This window comes from Sus scrofa, chromosome 4, assembly GCF_000003025.6.
Source record: "Sus scrofa isolate TJ Tabasco breed Duroc chromosome 4, Sscrofa11.1, whole genome shotgun sequence".
Lineage (NCBI taxonomy): Eukaryota > Metazoa > Chordata > Mammalia > Artiodactyla > Suidae > Sus > Sus scrofa.
This window is the reverse complement of record NC_010446.5, coordinates 69419749-69437870: the sequence shown is the minus strand read 5'-3', so window position 1 is coordinate 69437870 and position 18122 is coordinate 69419749. Positions and strand designations below refer to the sequence as shown.

Here is an 18122-nt window from a genome sequence, read left to right as displayed (position 1 = left end):
CTCAGAGCCCAGCACTTTGAGTGACACAGAGTCAGCTTGAGGTGGAACTCTCCTTGGCCACACTACTATGACTTCCTGTCCCTTGGCATGACAGCAAGAGGAAAGGTGTTGTAAAGTCAGTAGTTTCTTAAGGAAAGAGTCATCTAGTGACCTCATTAGATCATATATAAATTTTTTTAAAAAAAATCATAGCTGTGTCTCAGAAAAATAGCAACGTATCAAATCCTCTGTTCTCATCAACTAAGACTGTAATTTCAGAGACGTTTGTTTGGACCCAGTGTTGGTTGTTTTGTTTCTTTTTTTTTTTTTTTTTTTTTTTTTAGGGCTGCAACCACGGCATAAGGAGGTTCCCAGTATAGGGGTCGAATCAGACTGTAGCTGCCAGCCTACACCACAACCACAGCAACGCAGGATCCAAGCTGCATCTGCAACCTACACCACAGCTCAGGGCAATGCCAGATCCTTAACCCACTGAGTGAGGCCGAACCTGAATCCTCATGCATACTAGTCAGATTCGTTTCCACTGTGCCACCACAGGAACTCCCAAGGACCCAGTGTTTTACAGTGAAAAGAAAAATGGTTTGAAAATCATTAAGTCAGTTTATTGTCCTGGATCTATCAAGCACCAGTTGTGTGGTACCAGGGAAACTGAATAACAATGATAGAAATAGTACTAGGGATAACAAATTAGTGAGCACAGACTAAGGGTGGTACATGTTCAGGGCTTTATGTACATTATCTTATTTAAATTTTACCTTCCAAAACCTCTTACGAAATAAGTATTATTATTATTCCATTTTCAAGATGAGGTTTGGAGATGTTAGGTGTATTGTCCAAGGTCAGTGAGCTCTGAATTGACAGAACCAGGATCGAAATCCATGTCTGCCCCGCTTTCTTTTTTTAATGATTTTTACTTTTTTCCATTATAGCTGGTTTACAGTGTTCTGTCAGTTTTCTACTGTACGTACAGCAAAGTGGCCCAATATACATTCCTTTTTCTCACATTATCATGCTCCATCATAAGTGACTAGATATAGTTCCCAGCGTGCCCTGCTTCTAAAACCAGTGCTCTGGATTATGAGGTTTAACATGTTCTTGCTTTATTCCAGCTCAGATATAATGAGTTATCTCTGAGTGATCTTCAGCTGACAGTACCACATAATAAATACCACTTTAAATTGTACTGTAAAAGCCCTCATCTAACCCTAAACAGAATTTGCTAGGCAGTTAGTGCTACATAAATAACAGAAATGTTTAGGTGTTTCACATGCTCATTTCCACAAATATTTACAAGGTCTAATCTACTAGGTAATAGAAATTTAAAAATGGACAAGATAATCCTCTCACTTCAAGGAGTTTTAGAGTAAATAATTATAAGAAATCCCACATTGTCTATTTATATGGTAAAGAGCATCAAAAGGGGATAATGTTTTGTAAAGCACAGAAACTTTTTATGTAATGAGTAAAATCTTGCCTCAGTCAAGTTCATAACTTTGTATTTTTCTGCATCAGGTGCTCTAGTCAATAATTCTAAGATTTTCTTGAATAAACACAACACACAGTGATTCTGGAATCATGCATTTCATTATGCTCTCCAGTTTCCCATTTGACTCACACATTTGGGGATTTGTTTCTTGCAGAAGGGTGTTGGCAGGGCAAATTCCCTGTGTCAGCAGCATTGCTGTTAGCCTCTTTGACAAGACTTGGAGGGAACCCAAATTCCTACCAGTGGACCCACTGCTTTGGGTTAAGGCTTTGATAAAATATCAATGTGATATAGCAAGTGCCATAAACCAAGTAGCCTATCAATGCCATTTGAACACACACTTAAAGAACATTTTATTTAGGAAAATTTTGGATCCCTATGGGAATTAAACAACAACAACAACAACAAAGATAGAGAAGCTTCTATAAGGTGTGGAAGAATTGGGCAAAGTCCAGAACCAGAAGGTGACTAGAGATAGCAGAATATGGAGCCAAAATGCACATTGGTCAAGGAATGCCAGTCACACTTGAAGATGTATCTTCCCAAAGAGGATATAAAAGGAGATCGAACACTCAAGACACACTTCCTGTCTTAGTTTGGGTTGTCCCCAAAGTGGAGTCAGGGATAAAGTCTTGGGTACATGTAGTTTGTTTGAATTTGATCCCAGGTAGTGATGGTGAAGTATTGAGGACAAAGAAGTAGGGGATGGTAAAAAGCCAAAAAAAAAAAAAAAAAGGTATATTAATGAAGGAGTATGCTCAAGACAGCTGGGGCCCAACACCTCGGGGAGCCATCTGAGGGACATAGAAAACATGTCTCAAGATTGTTCCACCTGCTCACCCACTGCCATGCCCACTGTTTGAGGGCTGCCCTAAGGTGTTAACTTGGCATCTACACTTGAGTAGTGATACAGCTTTGGAGGAGGCTCCAAGGATACAAAGCAGAGAAAGTGGAATGATTATAGGGGACCCTGTGCATGAAGCTATCACCCTTGTGCTGAAATGAGGCCACTGGAGGAGATGAGGGTTGAGGCTCTGCAGACATGTACGTGGTCTGCCCACTGACAGCCTGGCAAGGACTAGGCCTGAGTTTTGTCATCTCTGTTTTTAATGCAAACCAATAACAAGGACTATCATGACTTTAGTAGATCACATGAAAAGCAGATTAATTTCCTCTCTAGTCTCTCTTTCCTGGCTATGACTATTAAATAGAACATTCTATTTCAAAACAGCCACTCACTGAAAGATAGGCCAGTTAAGACTGAACAGTGTAGATGATAGAAACTGTTTCCTTTCTCCCACTATTCTCTTACCTGCAAAGAGCCAACGCTGAGACCATCTTTTTGCTGTCCAAAGAAACTAGAGACTCAATTCACTAAAAGTTCCCACTTGTGGAAAGTAGAGCTCACACCAGGACAGGCGTTCTTTATCCGATTTAGAGGAAGGTTTACGGGCCACTTCCTAGCCCTTCTCTAGGAATCACGTTAAAATGATTTCCTTTTGAAAACTAACCTCTGACTAAGAACCGATCATGGTGGTCAGCATTTGCAGACACATTGTGGGGAAGCCTGTTTTACCACATTAAATGTTGCCGCTGTTTGCAGCAGTTCATTTTCATTTTCAATTCTCTTGGAAAACTGTATACATCTTATTTCTGCTTGGGGATGATTTCAAAGGGTGGGATTGGGATTAGAGGCACTTGCAAAAAATAAAATGTCTTTGCACCAAAAGAGTGCAGTTAAAATTGTATCAATATTCCTGCAATAAACTGATAAACCCTGAGCTCATGCGGTCAAGTTTTACATGCCTGAGCTGACATGCCAATCTGCCAGCAGTCATATGGTCCTCATATGGCGACACTCCACAGATGCCAACAGAATGTGAGAAGTTTCTGGCTCATTTCCTTTGATTTTGAGTGCCATGTTGCCTGTACACATGCACACCACATGCGTGTGCATCCACTTGGGTGCATGCACGCGCACGTGCACACACACCCCCCTTTGTCATTGTATAATGGCACTGCTATAATCCACTCAATCCCAGTGAATCCACTGATATGACCTTATTCCTGCGTCTGTAGAGATTTATAATAATTCATCAGTTAATGTTTAACATTGAAGTTTTTATTTTCAAAATTTCAAACTGAGTTTTCTTGCAAGTCTATATAAATTGTTTTGAACAAAAAAATTTTGATTGTTTTAATTAGGGCTCATTTTTCACTCTTGCCATGATTTGTTTTTAAAGTTTGGTGTCCCTGAAATGGATTTTGTAGCAAATATTTTATACTGAAAACTGACATTCTCATGTGTGATTAAAGGCATACAACTGCAAAAAATTAAACAATTTTGTTTTGCCCATTTCAAAAATGAGATGTACCATCATGTTTAAGGAATCTATTGCTTTAGCTATTGTGTAATATCATCACATAATTTCACATAATAAAAAAATTAATTCCTTAAATGTTTAATAAAAGATATATGTTTCCTCACTAGATCTACTGAATCACTGAGTTCACACTATGCATATTTCCATAGTTCACCCTTTTAAATCAACTGAATTTATATAGAAATTCTTTGCTATTTTTTTGCAACTGGTACTGAGCAAAGTAAATGAAAAATGAAATCAAAGTGACACATTCAAGAAGTTATGACAAATGCAACTATATACACAAATGAACCACACTTCTAACCAAACTTTATCCTCAACACCCAGCTTTGAAAGGCATGTCTGTTTCAACTCTGTATTTCCTTTATTCACACCTTAATGGCACACAAATATTTATAATCTAATGCATACAGTATTTACAAATATAAATACAATATGGTCTACCTTTATCTTCTAGACCCTTATATGGAGTGAGCTCTTTAGACATACTGTATATAAAATGGATGGCAGATGGCAATTGGATAAAACTAATATACTGTCTGGCTCACAAATGAAGAAAAGTATCTAATGAGTACTATCTTCCATCCCCTCCTTAAGGATGTTGCCATTACAGAAGATATGATTTCAATAAATATAATGAATTATTTTCATTATATACACACCACTGCCAACTTTTTTTTCACAAAGCAATGTTTACATAAATATACCCCAAAGCAAGGCAAAATACATTCAAATTTAAATTAAATTCACTCTAAAGCCTATAGGCACAATGATCTTTTAGAAAATGTTCCTTTAATGTTCAAATAAATGAACATCTGCAAATGAGATCAAAACATCCACAATCTTCTGAGAGACAAAAAAAGACTCTCATTCTCGTAGGTTTTTGGGAACAGGTCGTAATTTTGACAGAACACCAAGTTCCAATTTCTGAGTAACCCAAATTAAAATACAGCAATAGCAAATCCATTATTATAGAATATTGAATTATTATAAAGATCTTCTATCTTTAGAAAGAAGAGTTTAGAAATGTTCCCATTTTCTATTCCTAAACCAGAAAAAGACGGGTAACATCACCACACACCATTCCCCACCCTCATGTTAACCTGGCCCTCTACAGGATGGTCAGTTTATAAACAGTTATCTTTTAAGGAGAATTCTCTTCAGGCTGATTCCAGTAAAGGATCAAGTGAGGATAAGAACGTTGAAAAAATCAACATGAATTTTGCAAGCAGTTAAATTTAATGTGGCGAGAAAATCCTGAGCAATCACTAGATGCCCAGCAACTTTTGGAGGTTGAGATACAAAGATGAATAAAACACAAAATGTGTTCTCAAGGAGCTCAGACTTATCCTCTCTCTTTTGAAATTGTTAATGAACGCATGGTGCTTTGGATAAAGAATGGATTGCAGGGAGGATACAGAACAAAGAACTTGGCACTGCATACAAATTAAAACCAGTTTCTCATCTCTTCCAGCACAAGGTGCCCAGAACACCCTTTCACTCACACACTCTTTTTGTCTGTTATTATAGCTTAGGTAACATTTCACAGATACATTCCTAAACAATTAAGACTATTTGGAATTTTGTGTGAAGTCTAGACCGAGATTAAACTTCTTTTAGCTCGCTCTTTAGGGACGGAGTACTGCAGATTCCATAACCAAAATTATAATGGGATTATTAACAAATTCTTGCAAGACAAACCGATTTCAAGCACATGAGAAGCATTTTACCTTTAGGCAGTTGATCACTTCCATTCCAAACATTCTTACCATTCAACAGAACAGAGCTCTTAAGGAAATCTATTATATGCGAAATCATTAGTCCGGACCTTAATTAATAGAAAACATTTTCTGAGGAAAAATGTAGTAATTTTTCCCCTTATTTGTGAGGATTTTTCTTTCTTTTTGGCTTTGGCTTATCTAAATGATTGAGGCTGTGTTGTAATCGAAGACTGTGATCTTTCTCTTCTCCACATTAAACTGTCAATTAAATAGCACTATCTCACTATTTCTCAAGGTAACTGCTTTGTAGGAAGCTAGTCACTGGGTTTTGACCCCCCGTTCCATCACTTATGATGCCTACCGCCTGGGGCAAGTTACTTAATCTCTCAGCCTTGGTTTTCTCCTCCATAAATGGGTCATGACAATTCTTATCAAATATATTTGTTTTGAGGATTAAATGAAAACACGCATGCTAGCTCCTACAATAGTGACTGACAAATAATCGTCACAGTACTGACACTAACAATTAAGATTTTTTTTTTTTTTTTCCTGTTTTAGGTCGGTGAGTTTTAAAACCTAACATTTCTTCTGGGCATAAAAATAATGCATTATTATAGAAGTCCTGGGAAAGTAAGGCAAGTACAACTAAAAAAAAAAAATGAACCACGTTTTAGAAATTTTATATAACATTATTAAAAAATTTTGAATATATATATTACTTCAGTTTTCAACAATATTAATGAAATAATTTTGACCACCTTGTATGAAATGAAAAATAACACTCTCTAATTCAAACAGAAGTAGATAATCATACTATTGTCAATAATACTTTTAGATTATTTTCCTGGGCAGATAGTTCTTTGGTAAAATTATTTGTTGAATGGAGCTTATTATTTTTAAACAAATATGTTTCATTAAGAGTTTCTTATATTATTAAATAATCTAGAACTATGATTTGCAGGAGCTATATAGTAGTCTATTTTATTAAAATACTAACCTATTTTTCCAAATTGCTCTTAAAAGAAGTTTAAATTGTTTGCAATTTTTTTCCTATAAAAATCAGTTATTGGAGTTCCCGTAGTGGTGCAGTGGTTAACGAGTCCAACTAGGAACCATGAGGTTGTGGGTTCGAGCCTCGCCCTTGCTCAGTGGGTTGATAATCCCGCGTTGCCGTGAGCTGTGGTGTGGGTCACAGGTGCAGCTTGGATCCTGTGTTGCTGTGGCTCTGGCGTAGGCTGGCAACTGCAGCTCCGGTTAGACCCCTAGCCTGGGAAACTCCATGTGCCGCAGGAGCGGCCCAAGAAATGACAAAAAGACAAAAAAAAAGAAAAAAAAAATCAGTTATTTGTATTTAATCACAATAATTACCTAGCTTGAATTTTTTAACTTTTAAATATTTAATTCATCTTAAAACCATGTTAGAGGGCACATATTTGATTGTCTCTTTCAGGTAAATTTCTAGAAACGGAACTCAAAATCAAAAATGAAGGTAATGTTTAAGTTTTTGCTGTATGTTGCCCAATTACCCCTAATTCCACCAATGTTCATGTTTAATTATATAACCATACCTTACCACAAAGTGTTAACAATTTTAATTGACAACTTGACAAAATAAAATGGTATCGAATTTATAAATTTGCATTTTATTGATTGCTAGGTCCAGTGTATTGTTACTTCTCACTTGGATTTTATTTTTCTGTGTATGGAATTTCTTAGTTCTCCTACTGAGATCTTCATTTTCATATTAGTAATTTACAAAAACTCTTTACATACTAACCACTTAATTTGGCGACTTATAAACTGAGTGCTGTTCTCATTTTTGATCTGTCTACTCTTGAGCATCACACTTAAACAAGTATTTCTTTACAATATTATTTTAAAATCTCAACTGGCAAAGGAATCACCTTGCACATACAATATAGGAAAATTTGCAGCTTTACTATAGTTACACTGAATTTATAAATGATCTTTGGTAATTAATATTACCTGTTTTTCATTGTGCATCTGTCTTTTTTGATTCTTAAGCACCATGTTTTCTTTGTGCTGATGAATCTTTTGTAGACCCTGTTTTTCACTGTATATGTGAGTGCACATATGTGTGTGCACGTGGGTGTTTAGCCCACTGTTTAGTTTTGAATGATGCACACGTCTCGAGGGCTGTCTCTTGATCTTGTATTACACAGCGAGAGCATGGTCAGTCCCCCTTGCATGCCCAGGCTCACCCTGGGAATGCTGCTGCTGGAATCTTGCCTCAGATCACAAGCTGGATGGCAGCTTGGGCTGTATTTACATTTTCAGTTCAGTGATGTAGCAGTCTGAGATGAGAGGGGGGAAGAGCCATGTGTATTAACCTTGCAGAGAACTTCTACTTTCTGATTCGTTTTTGTTTTTGTTTTGTTTTGTTTTGTTGCTTTTTAGGGCTGTACCCGTGGCATATGGAAGTTCCAGGCAAGGGGGTGAATCAGAGCTGCAGCTGCCAGCCTAACCACAGCCACAGCAATGCAGGATTTGAGCTGCATCTGCGACCTATACCACAGCTCATGGCAATGCTGGATCCCCAACCCACTGAGCAAGGCCACAGATTGAACCCACCTCCTCCTGGATACTAGTCGGATTCAGATTCATCTCTGCTGCACCACAATGGGAACTCCCCACTTTCTTTTTTTGTTTTTAGTGTGACAGCTGCACCAGATGTATAGATCATCTTTCCATAGGCACACAGTTTGACTGCGTTATTCCTTTTCCCAGGGCTCCTAACTAAGAGAAACCTGACCAACTTGGTGTAGTTGTATAGCTTGGTATCCACCCTCATCCCTCATTGTCCCCATGCTGCAGAACTGTATTTTTAACCTTGGACAACTTACTTAACCTCTCTGTGTTAAAATAGTAGTAACTACTCAACAGTTTATTGTAAGAATTATACGATGTAATACAGAGAAAGATCTCAGAACCATGCCTGGCATGTAGCATATATCCAAAAAGGATTAACTAAGTGGGGAGCCTAGCCTTCTCCTCTTGCCAATAGTAGCAAGGCACCAGAAGTCGCTGATGAAGGCTGGATGGGAAGCCGGAACTGTCATCCTCACTATCTAGTAACAAACTCACCCTTCATGATACCAGTGAAGACCATTTGAGGAAATTGGACTTTGATCCCACCCAGCAGTAATGAGATGCCCTCCTTATACCCACTGTGATGGTGTCAAAGAGGCCTAGGTAGGACTCAGGACTTTTACCACCACCCAGTAATGAGGCCACCCCCTCCCTATGGTGTCAGTGGAAGCCTCATGAGTGATGAGGTGCTCTTACTCATCCCTGCCAGGGAGGTATCAGTGGGGACCCAGTGGGGCCCAGAACTCTTGTCTTGACTCAGCAGTAAGGAGAAGGTAACACCCCAGGGTCTCAGTGGAGGCCAAGTGGAAAAGCTGGACCTTTAGCCCTACATGGCAGCCACAAATCTGTGACCCTTCCCTACTTCCCCTGCCAGAGTTGTGATGGAGGAAGCACACTGAAATAGAAGATTTAAATAAGATCCAGAGATTCATAATATAATTCCCCAATGGTATGAACTTCCACCAAAAATCGCTGGTTATGCCAAGAACCAGAAAGATCTCCAATTGAATGAAAAAAAAAGATAATTGATGGATGCCAAAGATGATGGAGGTGTTAGAATTATCTGACAAAGATTTTAAAGTAGCAATGATAAATAGGCTTCATCCTATTTAGGAACATTCTTGAAACAAGTGAAACACAGTCTCAGCTAAGACCTAGAAAATCACAACAAATAGTAGATATAAAAATGAACTAAATGGAAATTTTAGGAGCTCAAAAGACAATAATGGAAATGAAAACCTCAGTGAACAGATTTAAGAATATGAGAAAATCCCAAAACAGGATGAATCCAAGGAATTCATACCAACAGACATCATAATGAAACATCTGAAAGCTAAAAACAAAAAATATCTTGATAGCAGCAATAGAGAGATGACAACTTACCTACAAGAGAAAAGCAATTTTTTTTTTTTTCTGTCTTTTTAGGTCCTCACCCATGGCATACGGAGGTTCCCAGGCTAGGAGTCCAATCGGAACTGCAGCTGCCGGCCTCCACCACAGCCACAGCAATGCATGATCCAAGCCATGTCTGTTATCTACACCACAGCTCACAGCAATGCTGGATCCTTAACCCACTGAGCAAGGCCAAGGATCAAATCTGCATCCTCATGGATACTAGTTGGGTTTGCTGGCCATTACGACCTGAACTCCAAGAAAAGCAATTCCAATGAAAGCACATTTTTCATCAGAAACCATTAGACCAGAGGAAGTGGCACAACATTTTTTAAGTGCTGAAAGAAAATAATTTTCAACCTCCAATCCTGTATCTAGAGACAGTAATCTTCAGGAATGAAGGGAAAATCAGGACGCTGTGTGATGAAGGAAAACTAAGGTAATAGCTCATTGGGAAAACTACCCGAAAAGAAGAGCTAGAAAAATTTCTCTAAACGGAATGCTAGTGATAAGCAAAACATTTTGGAACATCAGGGAGAAAAGAGAGAATGTGGTTAGCAAAAATGAGTAAATACAACAGGTTTCTCTCAAGTCTCCTAAATTATGTTTGATGATGCAAAAATTATAATACTATCTGATATGGTTATAAATGTGCGTAGAGAAAAAATTTAAAACAATTATTATTATTATTATTATTATTATTTGTCTTTTTGCCATTTCTTGGGCCACTCCCACGGCATATGGAGGTTCCCAGGCTAGGGGTCTAATCGGAGCTGAGCTGCCAGCCTACACCAGAGCTGCAGCAATGTGGGATCCGAGCCGCATCTGCTACCTACACCACAGCTCATGGCAACGCCAGATCATTAACCCACTGAGCAAGGGCAGGGATCGAACCCGCAACCTCATGGTTCCTAGTCGGATTCCTTAACCACTGCGCCACGACGGGAACTCCTAAAACAATTATATTCTGCAAGTTCCTGTCAAGGCTCAGCAGTAATGAACCCAACTATTAACCATGAGGACACGGGTTCGATCCCCGGCCTCACTCAGTGGGTTAAGGATCTGGCGTTGCCATGAGCTGTGGTGTAGGTCACAGAAGCGGCTTGGGTCTAGCGTTGCTGTGGCTGTGGTGTAGGCTGGCAACTGCAGCTCCAATTTGACCCTTAGCCTGGAAACTTCCATATGCCAAGGGTGTGGCCGTAAAAAGACAAAAAATTTAAAAACCAATTATAGTCTGAATGGGAAGAGTCAAGTTCCATATTGGGTGGTACGGTTTCTACACTTCACTGGAACTGGTAAAATGATGATAGCAGTAACTTATGCACATATACTGTAATATCTAGAGCAACCACTAAAAGAACTATCTAAATAGGCATACTCAAAAACACTACAGATCAATAAAAATGGAATTCTGAAAAATGCTTAAGTAACCCAGTGGAAGGCAAGAAAAAGAAAGGAGATGTGAAAAACCAGGAGGGAAAAAAAAAAAAAAACAGAAACAAAGAAATTCACTAACTTAAACCCTAATATATAAATATTTATATTCAATGTAAGTGGTCTCAATCTACCAATTAAAAGACAGATATTGGTAGTATGGATTAAAAATGTGGCCCAGCTACATGTTCTCTCCAAGAAACTCACTTTGAAAAAATGAGTAAGATTGACACATACCTAGCAAGGCTGACAAAGAAAAAAAGCGAGGAGACATAAATATATCAGTGCACCAAGTGTACCCATATTAGGAACAGAACATCGGTCATCACTGCGAGTGTAATGGTAGAAGAAAGGATGTGGAGAACTGAAGAAATGTTGCTGGGAGTAAAGTAACATAGTAGAGCCATCGTAGAAAACGTTTGGGCAGATTTAAAAAAAAAAAAACAAAACCCTAAATATATAAATACAGCATGACCCAGCAATTGTAAGCCCGGATATTCCCCAAACACAATGACTGTGCTCACACAAAAACCTATACATAAATGTTTATGGCAACTTTATTCCGAATAGCCCCAAAATGCAAATAATCCAGATGTCTTCAGCAAGTGAGTGGTTAAACAAACTGGAGTTGATCTACACCGTGGGAGGTTACCGAGCAGCCAAAGGGAATGGACTGTCGATACACACATGCTGAAGGACAGAGGGAACAAAAAGTGCCCAGCAAACTGAGAAGCCAACTTGAGACTAAAGAACAAGGTCGGCAGCTCCATGTAATCAATGGGCCAGGTTATGACAGGATAACTTACTCGCAGGGTGAGATGGGGCAGACAATGATCTGGGAGCTTTTGCAGCTGCACTCTGCATGCGAAGGGGCCACTGGGACAGTATCATAGTTAATCTAGGGTATGGGGGTACATGCTTGGAAACAGGAAGTGCATCCATGAAAGAGCAGCTAGTCTTGTGGGCACTGGGAATATGTCAGAGAAGGTTGTCATCACTGTTTGGAGACTAACAGAGCGTCGAGGCCACCTGGTCCTAATGATTATTAAACAATATTATTAACTACCAAGCCGTTGACGACAAGGAAGGAATTCACTGCACAGTACTGTCCACGAAGGGCCATCGGAAAGACAGCAGGAACTGTACAGACCCAAGACGGTATCAGTTACACTAACAGCCACGCAGCACAACAACCTGGTTGAGTTCCTATGCGAAAAGAAAAATGCCATCTCAGTTACAAACTGCATGGTTCCATTTATGTAACACTCATCAAATGACAAAACTGTAGATGTCATCAACAGATTGATGGGGACCCAGTTAAGGAGACGCCATTAATGCGAGGGTGAAAGGCAGATGGATGTGGCTCCAAAGGGGCGATTAAGAGAGCATGTGCTGACAGAAATGGTCCTGTATCCTGATTGCATCCATGTCAGCATCCTGGCTGTAATCTTGTACCATCACTTTCCAAGTGTTACCTTGGGGAAAACTGGCTGAAAGATGCGTAGTATCTCTCAGTATTATTTCTTACAACTGCATGTGAGTCTATATGTACTCCAAAATAAGAAGTTTATTTAAAAAAAAAAAAAACACAAATCCCTCACCCCTAGAAAGGACCCTACACTTTTAAACAAATAGAGTTTATGTTTGACTATAGCAAATAATCAAAGTCAGAAAAATATAAAATCTTAGTCAAATGTATTAAAGAATTTCACATGTATATAATATTAACAAAGCACTGCTATTCACCACATCAATTCAAAGCAACTGTCCTGCAGTGTCTTTGGGGGTTTGAGGTTATAGGGTGCTAGAAACTGTGCATTTGTTTTCATTTGAGACACTGATTGAGATCTCTGCCCTCTAAATTTTTTTAAAGCCTGTGTTCCAGCCATTAGGTTAGATAATTGGCTGAGTCATGATAGCAAATGAATATAAAGTAGCTCAGGTATAATCATGTGTTATATATATATATATGGACCTCTGTAGGTAGATGTCACTGTGTACACAAGTGTATAAGCACATGATTTGCATTTTCACTTGATGCATGACACTCTCATCATCACAATTCTCCACTCCTTTTAAAATAAAAGACACACTTTGCATCTCTAAAGTTCTGTAACAGAATATATCAGTCAGTGTTAAATATTGGTAGGAAAAAGTAACAAGAGCAGCAAGTGACCCAGCAGGATGGTTCCCCAAATACTACACTTTTTAGTGAGGAGCAATGATAAGTAAGCGATACCAAGAAGGTCATTTTATTTCAAATTTAGTTTTGCTGAGTAGTCAGAAAGGGATGTAATTCTGATAAACTCTGTGGAGAAATGAACAGACATTGTCAATTGTATGAAAAGAGACAGAAGAGTCATCACAACTGGCAATTCTCAAAAAAATCAGAGGTGTAAAAGACAGAGAGAGCAGACGGTTAAAGGCTTCGATGCCACTGCCAGAAAAGGCAGGGACAGAAAGAGAAACTGTTGATAAGAAACACTTCAGGAACTTTTAGTTAACATTTACTGATTCTGAAAACAAGAAAAATCATACTAAAAGAGGGAAGAAAGTGATAAATATATGTCCTCCTTATATCTTGTTTTACTTAACATTTTGAAATGTTAGTAAAATAAAATTATAAATAGCAATATATTCTAGATACAAGTATCCCCCTGAAAATTTGTATATGTGAATCTACGCAATTATTTCTATTAAAAGTCTCTTCCTTTGTTTAAGAAAACAAGCTTAATTGCATCATGTGCTTAGCATACAACTCACTTTTAGAGAAGGTCCTGTCCATTGACAAAAAACTGTCATAAATAAGGCATTTCATAATCACCAGCTAATTAGTGGTATATAATCACCACCTTAATTAGGTACCTAGTTTTAGTGGGAATTAATCAGCTTATAACCATGCACACTTTTCAGATCAAAATATTTGATGAATTCTTAGCATGTGTCACAAACTCAAGTCTAATACAATCCCCCCGGCTACCTATTTGCGTTTTGCTTTTGCGCCTTTCTCATGGAGAAGCAATAGATCTTATTTCTCTCATATTATTTCTTTTCTTTTTATTTCCTCCTAAATACACATGATTTTTCCTTCTAAATTGTGCATTTCGTTTATCGTATTATTTTTCTACACTCTGGCAGAATCCTGCAAATAAAGAGTAATGATGGTATTTATAGACACCTAGGTTAAAATGGAATCATGCCTGAAACATTTCTGCTCAACTTCCCATTAAAATACCCATGAAGATATCAAAAAAGACAAAAACTGACTACGGCATCAGATACTGGCTGTCAGAGAAGATGACATATAAAGTGCAGGTGGAAGGTGCGCTAATTGCCATGTGGATAAGATGATTTTATCAGCACAGCTCTGGACTGCAGACCATCACGTACTCTAGCCTCTGAAGCAAGCAGAACAGGTCACTGAAGGAGTTGGGAAAAACTATTTTGACATGCCTCCAGATTGTTGAAAGAACTGGAAATCATGTCCGACTATCTAGATGGGTCAGAAAACCCTAGAACTGAATCAGAGGATCCATCCTCAATCCAGGAGGCTTGCATGAGCAGAATGACAACCAGCCATTGTAAATTCCACCAACTTGGAACTTTAGGTTTAAATCTGACAGGGAAAATAATCTCGCACAAGTCTGTAGTAAAGGAATGTAGACTATTCCACCCTGTCTGTTGGAAAGTCCAGAAATAAGTAGCAATCTTCCTTTTCAATATGTATAAACAGAAAATAAAAACTGCCCACTTTGAAGAGATATAAGGCCTAGGAATCACTGCTGTAAAGGTTAAGAGGATCGTATTTCTGAGTTCTGAGTCTCATTTTCTTTTTATTTTTCTTTTCTTTTTTTTGGTCTTTTTTTGCCTTTTTCTAGGGCCGCTCCCATGGCATATGGAGGTTCCCAGGCTAGGGGTCCAATCAGAGCTGTAGCCACCGGCCTACGCCAGAGCCACAACAATGAGGGATTCGAGCCGCGTCTTCAACCTACACCACAGCTCACGGCAACACCGGATCCTTAACCCACTGAGCAAGGCCAGGGATCAAACCCGCAATCTCATGGTTCGTAGTCGGATTCATTAACCACTGTGCCATGACAGGAACTCCTCATTTTCTTTAAAAAAAAAAAAAAAAAAGAAAATTATAGAAATCTGATTAGTGTCCTCCAAAAATTACAGGAAAATATAGGTCATGTAGAACCTATATTTCTTGTAAAAGCAAGAAACCTAAATGAAAAAAAGTCATGAAGAAGAGATTTTAAGTGAGCTCCTGAAGTCTTAACACAGATTTTAAACCACTGGGTACATAAAAATATAATATGTAGGCTTTATTTAGTTCACAAAACTTTTTAGAAAACTGGGAAATTTTGATTATGCGAAATATATCAGATGATACTAAGAAACCATTGTTAATGTAGTTCCGTGTGCCTTATGAACAAATAAGACATTTTCATAGCTTTAAGAGATGTAAAACAAAGTACAAAGAGGTGAAATGGCAGGATGCCTCGGATGGATTTTAAATACCTCAGCAAAGAACTGAAAATTAGAGAATGGAGTCTGAATTGTTGCAGATGAGTGGCAGGAGGTACAAATGCGGATGCAGAGGAGGAGCTGGAGGACAGAAGTTTCTTGGGGGTAATGCCTGTGAAAGATCAAGGGGGAGGAAGCAGCACACATCAGGGAAAGGCTACAGGCTGTGCTACACACCCGGACCCTGGGAGGGACTAGGCCAGCCCAGGGGGTCAGCTTCCACTCCAGAGCTCCCCTACTGGGCCCTCGCCCCTGCTGCACTCACGCATGGGCTGGAGGCTTCCCTGGAGCAGGGGGATGCTGGCATGGATGCTGGGGCAGGTCCCCAGGGCACTTCAGCTGGAAACGCACCTCTTCTCCAGCTCAAGCACAAGCTCCTTCCTGGTGAGAGATGCAACAGGCTCACCACCCTGCCTAAGCCACCAGTGCGTAAGCCAATACACACGACTCTGCTATGTATGTTTTTAAATGTTTTGGAAATTTTCCTTTAAAATGGTCAAAAATAGCATAATTAAAATGAATTTTAGAGACAACAAAGTAAAGACTTGACACTGCAGAAAATCAAATCAATGATGGAAGACGAATGTGGAATACTCAACCAGCACATGGAAGAAAACAATGAAATAAAAAGGAACTTTTAGAGATCATCACTTTAAAGGACAGACAACGAAAAGGAAGGATGTGTGTGCAGAAGTGACCGTCCTAGGGATTCACAGCCCTCATATCTCATTTTAGGAATTTACAAGCCAAAGAATGATCTGAGCCCTAGGAAAAATGAATGAAAAAAGCACACTCAGATACAGAGGAACTTGCCTTTTGATGTTGTTTTTACAAAGAAAATATAGCTCATTTATTTCTTTAAAATTATCTTCCCTTTCTTACAATTCACTGCGTAGTAAATTTAGTCCAATCTGGTGAAAATGCGAATCTGATTCACTAAGTTGAACAGTCTTTTTTAGTTTTAATTCAGTTAGTTTGGAACAGATTCTTTTCAGATCCCTCCTCAGCCCACCCCTCCACCTGCTACCTCATCAGGGGCTTCCTCTGTTCCCACGGCTGAGGCTGAGATGGCTGAGAGGGACTTTGGGGATCCACCTTGTTTCCTGTCACCCCTTTAGGCTCTGGAGTGATGGCCTCCGTCTGCTTGGTTGTTCTTACCCTACAGGGGATATGGCTGAAGTTAGGGGCCAAAGAACGCAAGGTTCGCTTTCTCTGGGCTTCTCAGGACCCTAGGTTCTCGATGGCTGCTTGGATCTTGCAGATCCCCCAGCCTTCTGCAGGTACCCTCACCCCTTGCCCAAGGGTCACATGTCAGTCACCTTCTGACCACCCCCAGCCTGGCCCACAGACCTCTAGGAATCCCAGTTTCCACTCACTTTGCAGGCGCTCCAGCTGTGCCTGCCTGCAGAAACCGTGAGGCTGACTTCTCTGTGATGTGAAGTGCCCCATCTGCTGTCCACCTGGGAGGCAGTGTCCTGCCTGAGTTCCCAGGAATGCCCTGTCCTCCACATGCACCCTCTGTCCAGGGCACCCTCATGGCAGGACCCACATGCCTCCCTCTGTGCTGCTTGCTCCCCTTTCCCTGGACAAAGAGGAATCCTGAGAGCATTGTGTCTGGCAGCTTACAAAGGAAGCAAAATCAGGCTCTTCTCAGCCTTCTCCTTCTCAAAACAAATAGGAGCAAATTTTTGATCAAAGAGTTAGATATCAAGTCAGGCCGTCCACAAAACAAAAACAACAGGGACATATTCAGATAAGGAAGGACTTAGAAAATAAACCCCCTCAGGCGACCAGAAGAAATAGACCAGTTGCATCTAAAAGATGTCTGTAAGTCAGGAATGGCCAAGGCACAGAGTTCCCAGGTAGCTCGGTGGTTTAAGGATCCAGCAGTTGTCACTGCTGAGGCTCAGGTTGCTGCTGTGGCACAGGTTCTATCCCTGGCCTGGGAGCTTCCACATACTAAAGGCATGGCCGAATAAAAAGAACGAATGGCCAAGTCAGAGTATGTAAGAGGGTAAGAGACAAGCCCTGGAGGAGACTAAATACATTTAAGTTATTAATGGCTATCATAAATATACAACACCATAGAACACAAGTGTCAAAGTCTCTTTTCAAGGTAAGATGTTTCCAATTGTATAATAAGATCATGGAACTATAATCCCAGATAAAGTTGTAGAAGCTCGTGAAGGGATTGGGGTAATGGGGAGATGAGCCAAACTGCCCCATAACCTGTGAGGAAAGTTTTTATTTCTGTGAAAAAAAATTCAGGCAACTTTTACTTTCTCACAAAAGAAATCAAATTCAGAAGCAAGTAGTTAATAAGGGTTACTGGATCAGTATGTTGGAATGTCTTAAATATATATATTTAAATATATTTATAGACTGGCTTGCCAAAGTCTATTCACTGATGTAATCTTGTGTTGATTGAGTGAACAGCTTTAAAACCGGTTTGGGGACTACTTGTTGCCATGGTTACAGAACAATCAGTTTTTTCCTAAGTTTGCAGTAACTGTTTTATTCTGCTTCCCTTTTGGTCTTCATTTAGGCAAAACTGCATGAGAGATT

At 39.4% G+C, this 18122-nt stretch overlaps 2 long non-coding RNA genes across 4 annotated transcripts in view; one reads left to right on the top strand and one right to left on the bottom strand.

Moving 5' to 3' along the window:
- Positions 1–18122, bottom strand: part of LOC110260285 — a 492008-nt gene that overhangs the window by 116389 nt on the left and 357497 nt on the right. The window lies entirely within an intron of this gene.
- The window catches only part of LOC102167557, a 293103-nt gene that overhangs the window by 178106 nt on the left and 96875 nt on the right, over positions 1–18122 (top strand). Inside the window, exon 5 of one of the 2 annotated variants that reach the window (XR_002343279.1) lies at positions 6150–6710. The exons of the other annotated variant lie outside the window; for it this stretch is intronic. This is a non-coding gene — a long non-coding RNA (uncharacterized LOC102167557). Of the gene's footprint in view, positions 1–6149; positions 6711–18122 lie in introns of those variants that run through there. 2 annotated transcript variants of the gene reach the window in all.